We start from the raw sequence: 13,254 nt of genomic DNA, 5'->3' as shown, positions 1-13,254 counted from the left end.
TATTTTCAATGGGCAGCTAGCCTTAAACCGGTCATTGAAAATAAAAAGATAGCGATCAAAGACTGAAATGCCATATTTTTATTTTTTGTTTTGAAGATGTCACATTCGCTACTAAGACTTAAATTTTTGGGTTAAGTTCAATCGAAAAATCTAAGACATTTATGAATCATTAAAAACAAATATTTTTTCAAAATTTTAAAATATGAAGTACATGGCTAGATTACAATATTTTCACAAGAAGGCATGAGGCAGCCGCTCCCCCTCGGTATTGCGAGGGTTAATAATAAAAAGGCACAAATGTTTGGAAAAATGACCTCATGGGGTAGAATATAGTTTTAGTCAATACATGAAAGAATAAATAGTTGAGATTTTTCAAACATTTCAAGAAAAGTATCACTGTGCAACTAGATGTCACTGTCATGTAGAAATGATAATAATAGAGTATGTACTCGTACTACAAAAGCCTATCAGCAATACTAAATCGTCACTAATTACGTCGTCGACGGGATACTAAATCCTAATCTTCTTTCTTTTTCCAGCAATCCCAGAAACTAAGAAGACTGCGGCAGTGGACGTAGACCTACTATACTATGAATATAAGACCACGTACTGGCAATAAAATTTGATTTTATTACGATGAATAGGCATCTCGAAACAAGTATTCCGTCTTCAAGGATTATCAGTTGGTACAGATCAATGATAGTCACCTTTAACGTGCAATAGCTGAGATCGGTAAGTGAATGTAGATTGGTTGGCTTGGGGAAGGAGAGCAGACAGCGAGGTCATCGGTCTCATCGGATTAGGGAAGGACGGGGAAGGAAGTCGGCCGTGCCCTTTGAAAGGAACCATCCCGGCATTTGCCTGGAGCGATTTAGGGAAATCACGGAAAACCTAAATCAGGACGGCCGGACGCGGGATTGAACCGTCGTCCTACCGAATGCGAGTCCACTGTCTAACCACTGTGCCACCTCGCTCGGTAGTGAATGTAGACTTCTCCAGCACATATGTTGTTGTTGTGGTCTTCAGTCCTGAGACTGGTTTGATGCAGCTCTCCATGCTACTCTATCCTGTGCAAGATTCTTCATCTCCCAGTACCTACTGCAACCTACATCCTTCTGAAGCTGCTTAGTGTATTGATCTCTTGGTCTCCCTCTACGATTTTTACCCTCCACGCTGCCCTCCAATGCTAAATTTGTGATCCCTTGATGCCTCAAAACATGTCCTACCAACCGATCCCTTCTTCTAGTCAAGTTATGCCACAAACTTCTCTTCTCCCCAATCCTATTCAATACCTCCTCATTAGTTACGTGATCTACCCACCTTATCTTCAGCATTCTTCTGTAGCACCACATTTCGAAAGCTTCTATTCTCTTCTTGTCCAAACTGGTTATCGTCCATGTTTCACTTCCATACATGGCTACACACCATACAAATACTTTCAGGAACGACTTCATGACACTTAAATCTATACTCGATGTTAACAAATTTCTCTTCTTCAGAAATGATTTCCTTGCCATTGCCAGTCTACATTTTATATCCTCTCTACTTCGACCATCATCAGTTATTTTACTCCCTAAATAGCAAAACTCCTTTACTACTTTAAGTGTCTCATTTTCTAATCTAATCCACTCAGCATCATCCGATTTAATTTGACTACATTCCATTATCCTCGTTTTGCTTTTGTTGATGTTCATCTTACATCCGCCTTTCAAGACACTGTCCATTCCGTTCAACTGCTCTTCCAAGTCCTTTGCTGTCTCTGACAGAATTACAATGTCATCGGCGAACCTCAAAGTTTTTACTTCTTCTCCATGAATTTTAATACCTACTCCGAATTTTTCTTTTGTTTCCTTTACTGCTTGCTCAATATACAGATTGAATAACATCGGGGAGAGGCTACAACCCTGTCTCACTCCTTTCCCAACCACTGCTTCCCTTCCATGCCCCTCGACTCTTATAACTGCCATCTGGTTTCTGTACAAATTGTAAATAGCCTTTCGCTCCCTGTATTTTACCCCTGCCACGTTCAGAATTTGAAAGAGGGTATTCCAGTTAACGCTGTCAAAAGCTTTCTCTAAGTCTACAAATGCTAGAAACGTAGGTTTGCCTTTTCTTAATCTTTCTTCTAAGATAAGTCGTAAGGTTAGTATTGGCTCACGTGTTCCAACATTTCTACGGAATCCAAACTGATCTTCCCCGAGGTCCGCTTCTACCAGTTTTTCCATTCGTCTGTAAAGAATTCGCGTTAGTATTTTGCAGCTGTGACTTATTAAACTGATAGTTCGGTAATTTTCACATCTGTTAACACCTGCTTTCTTTGGGATTGGAATTATTATATTCTTCTTGAAGTCTGTGGGTATTCCGCCTGTCTCATACATCTTGCTCACCAGATGGTAGAGTTTTGTCATGACTGGCTCTCCCAAGGCCATCAGTAGTTCTAATGGAATGTTGTCTACTCCCGGGGCATTGTTTCGACTCAGGTCTTTCAGTGCTCTGTCAAACTCTTCACGCAGTATCTTATCTCCCATTTCATCTTCATCTACATCCTCTTCAAGTACATCGCCCTTGTATAAACCCTCTATATACTCCTTCCACCTTTCTGCCTTCCCTTCTTTCTTAGAACTGGGTTGCCATCTGAGCTCTTGATATTCATACAAGTGGTTCTCTTCTCTCCAAAGGTCTCTTTAATTTTCCTGTAGAGAGTATCAATCTTACCCCTAATGAGACAAGCCTCTACATCCCTACATTTGTCCTCTAGCCATCCCTGCTTAGCCATTTTGCACTTCCTGTCGATCTCATTTTTGAGACGTTTGTATTCCTTTTTGCCTGCTTCATTTAATGCATTATTATATTTTCTCCTTTCATCAATTAAATTCAATATTTCTTCTGTTACCCAAGGGTTTCTATTAGCCCTCGTCTTTTTACCTACTTGACCCTCTGCTGCCTTCACTACTTCATCCCTCAGAGCTACCCATTCTTCTTCTACTGTATTTCTTTCCCCCATTCCTATCAATTGTTCCCTCATGCTCTCCCTGAAACTCTCTACAACCTCTGGTTTAGTCAGTTTATCCAGGTCCCATCTCCTTAAATTCCCACCTTTTTGCAGTTTCTTCAGTTTCAATCTGCAGTTCATAACCAATAGATTGTGGTCAGAATCCACATCTGCCCCTGGAAATGTCTTACAATTTAAAACCTGGTTCCTAAATCTCTGTCTTACCATTATATAATCTATGTGATACCTTTTAGTATCTCCAGGATTCTTCCAGGTATACAACCTTCTTTTATGATTCTTGAACCAAGTGTTAGCTATGATTAAGTTATGGTCCGTGCAAAATTCTACAAGGCGGCTTCCTCTTTCATTTCTTCCCCCCAATCCATATTCACCTACTATGTTTCCTTCTCTCCCTTTTCCTACTGACGAATTCCAGTCACGCATGACTATTAAATTTTTGTCTCCCTTCACTACCTGAATAATTTCTTTTATCTCGTCATACATTTCATCAATTTCTTCATCATCTGCAGAGCTAGTTGGCATATAAACTTGTACTACTGTAGTAGGCGTGGGCTTTGTGTCTATCTTGGCCACAATAATGCGTTCACTATGCTGTTTGTAGTGGCTAACCCGCACTCCTATTTTTTTATTCATTATTAAACCTACTCCTGCATTACCCCTATTTGATTTTGTATTTATAACCCTGTAATCACCTGACGAAAAATCTTGTTCCTCCTGCCACCGAACTTCACTAATTCCCGCTATATCTAACTTTAATCTATCCATTTCCCTTTTTAAATTTTCTAACCTACCTGCCCGATTAAGGGATCTGACATTCCACGCTCCGATCCGTAGACTACCAGCATATACTGCTGACGAAATCTTCTCCGGGTTCCACTGAATGCTGTGACCATCATATAAACTGAGGACAATCCTAAAAGAAGCAACCAACTAAGAATTCTTCCTTGTCCATCAGCTTGCTTTTAGGCTTTAATAGACTCTTCGTCAAATCGTCAGATTTATAGTTGACTTCTTGAAAAATTTGCTGATAGCTACAAAAGTTGTAATGATATAGAATGAGGACGTGGGAAATCTCTGGTGACTTTACATCTACATCACACTCCGCAAGCCACCTAATGGTATATGGAGGAGCGTACTTTCGGTACCACTATCTGATCCCTCCAACCACGTTCCACTCGCGAATAGTGCGTGGGAAGAATGATTGTCAGTAAGCCTCCGTATTGGCTCTAATTTCTCGAATTTTCCCCTCGTGGTCAATATGCGAGATGTATGTAATATGTTGTCTGCCTCCTCCTGAAAAGTGCTGTCCCAAAATTTCCATAGTAAATCTCTCCTTGATGCACAACATCTCTCTTGTAACGTCTGTCAGTGGAGTTTGTTTAGCTCCGTAATGCTCTCTCGCCAGCTAAACGATCCCGTGACGAAACGCGCCGCTCTTCGTTGGATCTTCTCTATCTCCTCTATCAGTCCTACCTGATAGGGATCCCAGATAGATGAACACCACACAAGAATCGGGCGAACAAGCGCCTTATGAGCTACTTCTTTCGTGGATGAGTTACATTTCCTTAAGATTCTTCCGATGAATCTGAGTCTTGTGTCTGCTTTTCCCGCTATCTTTTTATATGGTCATTGCACTTACGGTCTCTCTGGATAGTTACGCCAAGATACGAGGGCTATCCACAAAGTACATTACGTTTTGGAATTAAAAATAAATAAAGTATTAGAAAATTTTTTAATTATATACAGATGAAAGCCACACTTAAATACTACTTTTCTACATAGTTGCCATTTAAATTAAGGCACTTATCGTAGCGATGGACGAGCTTGGAAATTCCTTCGTCGTACAATTCGGCCGCCTGCGCCTTCAACCACATGGTTACCTCTTTTGGGACAGAAAAGGTGTGATTTTTGTGGATTTCCTGGAAAAAGGCACCACAATAAACTCTCAAAGGTATTTCCAAACTCTGCACAACCTCAGAAGAGCAATACAAAACAAGCGCAGGGGAAAGTTGGGCTCAAAGATCTTGCTGAATCACGACAACGCCCGGGCCCTCACGGCAAATGCCACTCGTGAAGTTCTCGAATCTTTTAAGTGGGAGTTGTTTCCTCATCCGCCGTACAGTCCCGACCTGGCACCGAGCGACTTCCACTTACTCCCAGCAATGAAGTAGCGGTTGGCTATGCAGCGTTTTGATGACGACGCACAGCTTCAAGCAGAGGTAACCACGTGGTTGAAGGCGCAGGCGGCCGAATTTTACGACGAAGGAATTTCCAAGCTCGTCCGTCGCTACGATAAGTGCCTTAATTTAAATGGCAACTATGTGGAAAAGTACTACTTAAGTGTGGCTTTCATCTGTAAATAATAAAAAAAAATTCCAATACTTTATTTATTTTTAATTCCAAAACGTAATGTACTTTGTGGATAGCCCTCGTATTTTACGGCAGGCGCTGTCTCCAGCTGCTTTTCATCAATAGTGTAGCTGTACAGTAGTGGATTTCTTTTCCTATGTATGCGCAATATGTTACATTTATTTACGCTTAGGGTCAACTGCCAGAGTCTGCACCATTCATCAATTCTCGGCAGGTCGTTCTGCAAATTCTTACTATCTTCTGGCGTTGCTACTTTGATATAAACAACTGCATCATCTGCGAATAGCCTTTAAGAACATCCGACGCTTTCTACTATATCATAGTGAACAGCAACGGACCCTGCGGTACTCCGGATATTACCTTCACATTTGTCGATTTAGTTCTGCTAAGAGCGACGTGTCGGGTTCTATCTGCAAGGAAGTCTTGAATCCAATCGCAGGTCTGCTCCGATACTCCGTAAGCGCGTATTTTTTAATTAAATGGCAATGTGGGACGGTTTTAAATGCCTTACTGAAATCAAGGAACACGGCATCAGCCTGAGCGCCGTTGTCCACTGCGCTGTGAATCTCATGGAGGAACAGAGCGAGCTGAGTTTCGCAGGAGCTCTGTTTGCGGAATCCATGTTGATTTTTATAGAGGAGCTGTTCATTTTCCAAACACGTCATAATTCTTGTGCGTAAAACATGTTCCATAATTCTACAACAGATTGACGTCAACAATATCGGTCTATAATTGTGTGGATCTGTCTTTCGGCCTTTCTTAAAAACGGAAAGGACCTGCGCTTTTTTCCAGCCGTTTGGCATCTTGCGTTTATCAAGCGATCTACGATAAATTACTGCTAGAAGAGGAGAAAGTTCTCTCGCGTAATCTTTATGGAATTTTATAGGTATTTCATCTGGTCCTGAAACCTTTCCACTACTAAGCGATTGTAGTTCTTTTCAATTCCGCGATCGGTTATCTCAATATCTGCTATTTCGACGTTCGCACGACGATTGAAAGGAGGGACAGTCACGATCTTCCGCGGTGAAACAACTTCGGAAGGCCGAATTCAGTATTTCGGCCTTATCACTTATCTTTCGTTACGGTGCCGATGTGATCGCTGAGAGAATGAGTAGATTTTGACCCACTTACTGATTTTACATACAACCAAAATCTCTTAGCGTTTTTACTCAGGTCGGCTGACAACGTCTTCCTTTCGAAATCATTTAACGCTTCTCTCATTTCTCTCCTTACTCTCATTTTCGCTTGGTTCAGCTTTAAAATCCATACTTGATTTTCGGACGCTGTTTCCCACATAATGTGTTAATGGGTCTCCTGTTAATTATATGCCAGAAGTAACGGAAATTTATGGCATAAAATATCCCTATTCTCATTTCTACGAGAACACTATAGCTTTCGTGAAGATCTTGTCGTTTTTGCTGTAATCAGCTAAGAATGTCACCAGTACATACTAATGTCTGAGTGCTAGTTACTGCACAAAAAGAGATAACTGCTACTGGTTGCTGTCTCTTCTAAAGCTATCCTCAATTTTTGTGTTCAAATATACAGGATGAACCCTAAAACCAGGCGACCAAATTTCTGAGGCTGTTCAGGAATATTTTCTGAACATATTTATGTAGGAGACCCTCGGTCTCCGGTAGTTCATTAATGAGTATTAACGTAATTCCGATTTATTGTTTATTACCCAGTTAGCTTTGTTTCTGTGAAAAGAGCGTCAAAACAGACGTAGCTTATACACATTTGCAGAAGCAGTGTGAAACACCTCAAAGCAACGTCGCCGTCCCACTGATCCACCGCTTCTAGTAAATCCCCCACAAGCTGCATATCGACCAACCCTTCATTAGTAAACCTACCTATACAGCTGTATTTTACTGTAACGTACAACCAACACTGCTGGAAAAACAACCCGAGACAATCGAGCAGCACTGAATGCGAGCTTGAGGACGAAAAGTAACAGTTCGCACTACTGCTGTCAACAATACAAGATACACAGCGCGTACAGTCGACATTTGCACTGTTGGCAGATATTGTCAGTGGAACAGAGACACAATGATAAATAGGGATAAAGATATCAAACGAAATACAGTAACTCTGCTCAGGGCCATCGGATACGACGTGTCCCTTACAACAAAATACCAAGAAAATATTCCATAACAACCTCCGAAATTTTGTCTCCTGCAACAAGAGCGTCGCCATGTCGGGATCTGCAAACGGATAGGAAATGCGTCCCGATCACAGATCCTAGACGCAAAAAACACCTGCAAACCACGAAAATTGACGTTGAACACGTGTCGTCGGCAATAAAATTTATAATTTGGTAGATGACCTTATTGGCCAGTATTTTATTTCCCGTTGTTCCTGGCTGCCGTCATATGCCCACCCGGCTGCATTCTATTTTGTAACTACAGCCCCCCCCCCCCCCCTACACCCGCTCGGTTCTTTAAAGAATCAAGCTCCAATGTTTAAAACAGCACCAAACGTCTCATTAATTTACAAATGAGTTAATCTATTAAATATTTGACGTTGAGCGTGTAAGCGAGAAAAAGTGTAGAAAAGATTTTAAATTATCCTTAAAAGTTTGTTGGAAGTCGCTAGAAGCTCTCATTATCAAACGCTGGATCAGTATAGTGTGGCTAGTTTGAGCACCGTTTAAAGCAAAAGCTAGTTTTTCACGCAGCTGAATGTTTATCACGTAATATCTCCTGTACTATGTGTCGTACAATGATACAATTTTGCAGGTACATTCAGTGGTACATGTTGATACCCGTCTCAGACATTTGTTGCGAATAGAGTCGCTAGTAAAGAAGTAATAAATTAAAACGTCGTGCCTGATGCTCAAGTTTTTGTGGATGAACAGCGAAAATGTAGTGACTTATAAACATTTTTCCTTTCACCATTTTGTGAACGCTGCCAGCGTGAAAAAGTTTGGCAATGTTTTGAAACTGTATACAGTTTGTTGGAAGCCGCTAAATGTTGTCATTCTTAAACACTAGATGAATATAGTCTGGGTAATTTGCACTCCACGAGTTACGCTGCCTCAAGATTACACGGTTTCTAACCTAATACTTGACTTACTATGTTAAACCATTAACATAAAATTAAACCTCTTAATAGGCAGATTATGGCAGCATTTTAAATTTTTAAATTCGGTCAGTAATTATTTGAACCGTTGAAAATCAAATTTTCGCTGTCCCTGGAAGCCATTAGATACACAACTTGCAACGGGGACCGTGCATCGTGTTAGATTTTTAGTAATACAGACGATGAACACAGAAGGAAGGCGCATTCACTGTGCTGCTACCTGCTACACTTCAGCACGGGGTAAATGCCAAGTAGGAGGTGGGATGACACTAACAAGGATATGGTCAGACTTGTCATGCCGAAACATGTATTGATTTTCTCACCAGTGTCAATTGTGAAGCAGGTCCTCACGTGAAATTGTAGCTGCTGACATTACCGGAAGTCACCTAAATAAAATCACGAAAACGGCTGTTTTCCTTGCTTGGCGCTTGCGGTGAAGGCTAGCCACCAGCGAAAGTCACCGAGTCGCGAACTGTTGGTATGCTGAGCATTGAGCGCATGGCCGGGAATGCGACCGTTTTACTGCAGCGTTCACTAAGAGGATTATAGCTGCAACGATTTGGTTCATCTGTGGGATGCAGTTTCCTATAAAGCCTGGTACATATTTCGAAACATATCGTCGTGAAGCTAGCTGGAATTGTGAAACAAGTTCTATACATCTACATATATACTCTGCAAGACCGAGCGAGGTGGCGCAGTGGTTAGACACTGGACTCGCATTCGGGAGGACGACGGTTCAATCCCGCGTCCGGCCATCCTGATTTAGGTTTTCCGTGATTTCCCTAAATCACTCCAGGCAAATGCCGGGATGGTTCCTCTGAAAGGGCACGGCCGACTTCCTTCCCCATCCTTCCCTAATCCGATGAGACCGATGACCACGCTGTCTGGTCTCCTTCCCCAAACCAACCAACCAACCAACTCTGCAAGCCACTTTATGTTGAACATTCAATCTCCAATCACAGTTGAAGGCTAACTATGTAAATGTTTTGCTGCTTGCTACGGAGATTTACAAAAGACGCCAAATCGAGCCATCAACAGAACACACGTGTGAAGACTATGTGATGTGCTAAATGGTAGTTGAAGTAACTAAATAAAGAAGTAAATAGCGCTAGAAACTGTGCGTCCACAGACGCGAAGAAACTGAAGAAAGTTGTATGCATGAAGACTCTTCGAGTGACAGTTTCACGTATAATCATCAGTAATCTCCGAAAGCAACACCAGGAACTAAAATTACCCTGTCAGACAAAGAAAAAGTGGTGATGTATTGGTTGAACGAAAGCGGTAAGAAATGCCTGTGTATCAGTAGTGTTCAAAATAAATATCGCTTTGTCCGTTCTGAACGTGAATTGTACAGATGGAAGTCGCTCGACGACATAAGAGTCGACTGGCAATTGCGATGAAGTTAAATGCGCAACTTTTTGAGCTATTTACTGAAGCCAGACAAAAGCCATTTAGTATGAACGATACAACTTTACGTGATTTGGCTCTAAAGAATTTACAACCTCTCAAAGTTGATTAAGTCGCTTCAAAAGATCACATAAAATTGTAGCAAGAAAAACAATAAAATTTGTATCGAGAAACAAGTTCGAAAAATGAAGTGATGCAGACTGAAATGATAGAAGCTTTTATTACGAAAGAGAAGCATAAGATCACTAGTCTCGACGAATCCTATATTTTTACAATGCTGCTGAGTCCTGTTTTCAAAAAGAAACGCTTGCTGAGAGAACACTGTCATTTCAAGAGGAAAAACGTACAGATGCGTCTGCGCAGTCCACGACTACATTCACACACTATAATGCACGCAATTAGCCTGGATGGCTTATTGCTGCCTAAACGATATGTTTGCCTTCAACAATCAACGGGACTTCTAGGACCACGTGTCAAAAGAACAATGTTCTACGCAGTCAGTTTTTTGGTAAACGCATCGAAGTCATGCTTTTCTTCCGTTCTGCGGGAGCAAATCTCTTCTTCTAGATTCGTGGTCAGGTCATAAAAGTTCTGAGTCATTAAAAGCTGTATTTGAAGCTCATCCTGACGAAGAAGCAGAGATACTTCAGATACCATCCGACACTATGAACGTAATTCAATCGCCGGCCAGAGAAAAAAAAATGGTTCAAATGGCTCTGAGCACTATGGGACTTAACTTCTGAGGCCATCAGTCCCCTAGAACTTAGAACTACTTAAACCCAACTAAACTAAGCACATCACACGCATCCATGCCCGAGGCAGGATTCGAACCTGCGAACGGAGCGGCCGCGCGGTTCCAGACTGTAGCGCCTAGAACCGCTCGGCCACCCCGGCCGGCTCGGCCAGAGAATTTTCCCGTCAGTGGAAGGCATTTTACAGAAATCTAATAGAAAATTGTGTGCAGACCGCTACAGTTTCCACGCTACCACAGTGACAATATTCACAAGTTGAATCAGTAGTACATTATCAACACTCCTCTTCATTATTTCAAAATATGATTAAAAATGTGTGGCAGTCCTCGAAATATGGTGGTATTAGGCCTCATTCAATCCGAACAAAGTTTTGTCTAAGGACGCGTAATAGCGACTGTAACTCCCAGGTCTGTCATATGTCTCAACTTTTATGTTCTTGGTGGACAAAAATATATGTTTGGAACATTGCATCAATAATTAGCATTATTGCGGTAATTACAAGAAATAAAATCAATTTTGACGAATTCTATACCGAATATTTAATTTTGTGTACTCAATAGCAATTTGGAAAGTGTTGTAGATAATGTATTAGTTGTACTGGTCAACGAATGGCTCTGAGCATAGCGGTCGCGCGGCTCCAGACTGTAGCGCCTAGAACCGCTCGGCCACTCTGGCCGGCCGCTTCAACGAATGTTTTTCTTAAGGTCGCTTTCAATGGACGAAGCAACTCTTATTGCTGTGCCAAGAGAGCAACGCGTAGCTAACGCCACCTTGTGCTTAGATGGTGTTGGCATAACTTAACGAGAGATCAGTGTTGTAGTATAGGTAGTTACTAGCGCGGAAACCTTGCGACAAATGTCTTACTACAATAAGTTTTTTTACAGACATCCAGCTCTTGTCATCAGCTAAAATATTGCGTGCGGACTTTTTTCAACGTGGTAAAAGAAGCGATACAGGTTTCGACATGTGACCATTCTCTTATAAGTATATGAAATGATCGTATGGCATTGTTGGCCGGGAGGCCCCATGCGGGGAAGTTCGGCCGCCGTATTGCAAGTCCTTATTAGTTGACGCCACTTCGGCGACTTGCCAATGAAAGAAGCTGAAATGATGGACACACAGCACCCAGTCGTCAGAGGCTGGGAAAATCCCTGACCCAACCGGGAATCGCACCAGGGACCCCATGCGCGGGAAGCGAGAATGCTACTGCAGGACCACGTATATAGCAAGACGGAAAACGAGTTTCACCTGCGAGTGCGTCACGCCGTCGTATCCTCTGGCGCAGGGTACCGGCTGGCGCGCGCTCCGTCTGCCGCAGCTCTGACGTCTCGCGCGCCCCCTGCAGGCAGGCTGCTTTGACGTCTACTCGCGGTCCGCCTCCTCGAGACTCACTGACACCGCCGCCGCCGCCGCCGCGGCCGCAGTAGCAGGACCCGACGCCCATTGGCCGCCGCCTTGCCAGGGGCGGAGCCCAGCAGCACGTCGCCACCGCAGCATCCTCCCGCGCACTCCCCAAATCAAAGCAGCGTGCACGTGGAAACAGTAATTAAAGGCCCGACACACGCTCCAACCGACCGACTGACAAAATGTACGTGTGCAAGCGTTTTGACTGACCGACCGACGAACTTTGGGATGTCAGGCGGGTAGGACCACCAGACAGCCAACCTCCTCCCACCCAACTTCCAATCAACAAATTGTGCCGTTTGTAGCGCTGGTGTGCCAATCGCCCGACAGAACTTCGTCTTCTGTAGCTGCACGCAGGATATTGTTTCTTTATTGTTGAGAACGGTATATACAGAGTGATTCACGAAGATATGGAAATATTTTACTATGTTATTCTACAAGTAAAACTAAAGAAAAAAGTTCAGACAAACACAGTTCCGCGAATGTTTAGTTACGGAGTTACGATTAATAAAAGTTCTACCAAGAATCGACGGAAGAATTCTGTTAACTAAGAAAAGATTTTACCTGACATTTAGCAGCTTTCCTAATATGAAGCCATCGCAAAACTGTACGAGGATAAAGTAAAGCACAATTTCTATTTATTTTGATGTTATGGGTCTGGTGAATCTAATAAAACGTGTCCCAGACGTGTGTTTGCAGTAGTTATCCAGAACATCCAGAGAAGCAAAGATTATTATACAAGTAAATTTGTTTACTTTCCATTCAGAATGCAGAAACCTTTATGTCATTGTTGGCAACCGTTAGTGGATTGTTTTAGTCGTTTCATAACCTTGAAACGAATTGGTTTTCTGTATTTTTCAGTGAAAGAACATAATGACAACAGTGTATTTGAGTGAAACCACATAGTAACTGCTGTAGTTTGTAGATAATTTATGAAATAGGGATGGTGCCACCCAGATCGCCCGATTTAACAGCAATGGATTTTTGTACATGGGGATGGATGAAAGACATATTTTATGAGGACAAAGTCAATACACGTCAGGCATTACTTGCTCGCATTATGAATGCAGTAGACGAAATTAAGAATAGCCCTGTGAAACTAAAACAGGCAACCAAATCTGTTCATACACGTGCATCTAAATGCATTGCACTCGGTGGAGACATTTTTGAATACAACAGGCAACCAAATCTGTTCATACACGTGCGTCTAAATGCATTGAACTCGGT

General features: G+C 42.3%; 1 protein-coding gene across 1 annotated transcript in view; it reads right to left on the bottom strand.

The window, feature by feature from the left end:
- Positions 1-11,998, bottom strand: part of LOC126262703 (doublesex- and mab-3-related transcription factor 2) — a 113,263-nt gene extending 101,265 nt beyond the window's left edge. Inside the window, exon 1 of the mRNA XM_049959482.1 lies at positions 11,872-11,998. The gene's annotated coding sequence lies outside the window, so the exon portion shown is untranslated. The remainder of the gene's footprint in view (positions 1-11,871) is intronic.
- Positions 11,999-13,254: the final 1,256 nt, after the last annotated feature.

The sequence above is a fragment of the Schistocerca nitens genome, chromosome 6 (assembly GCF_023898315.1).
Source record: "Schistocerca nitens isolate TAMUIC-IGC-003100 chromosome 6, iqSchNite1.1, whole genome shotgun sequence".
In the NCBI taxonomy this organism is placed as follows: Eukaryota; Metazoa; Arthropoda; class Insecta; order Orthoptera; family Acrididae; genus Schistocerca; species Schistocerca nitens.
The sequence above is the reverse complement of the archived record's forward strand: the minus strand, read 5'-3'. Positions and strand labels throughout refer to the sequence as shown.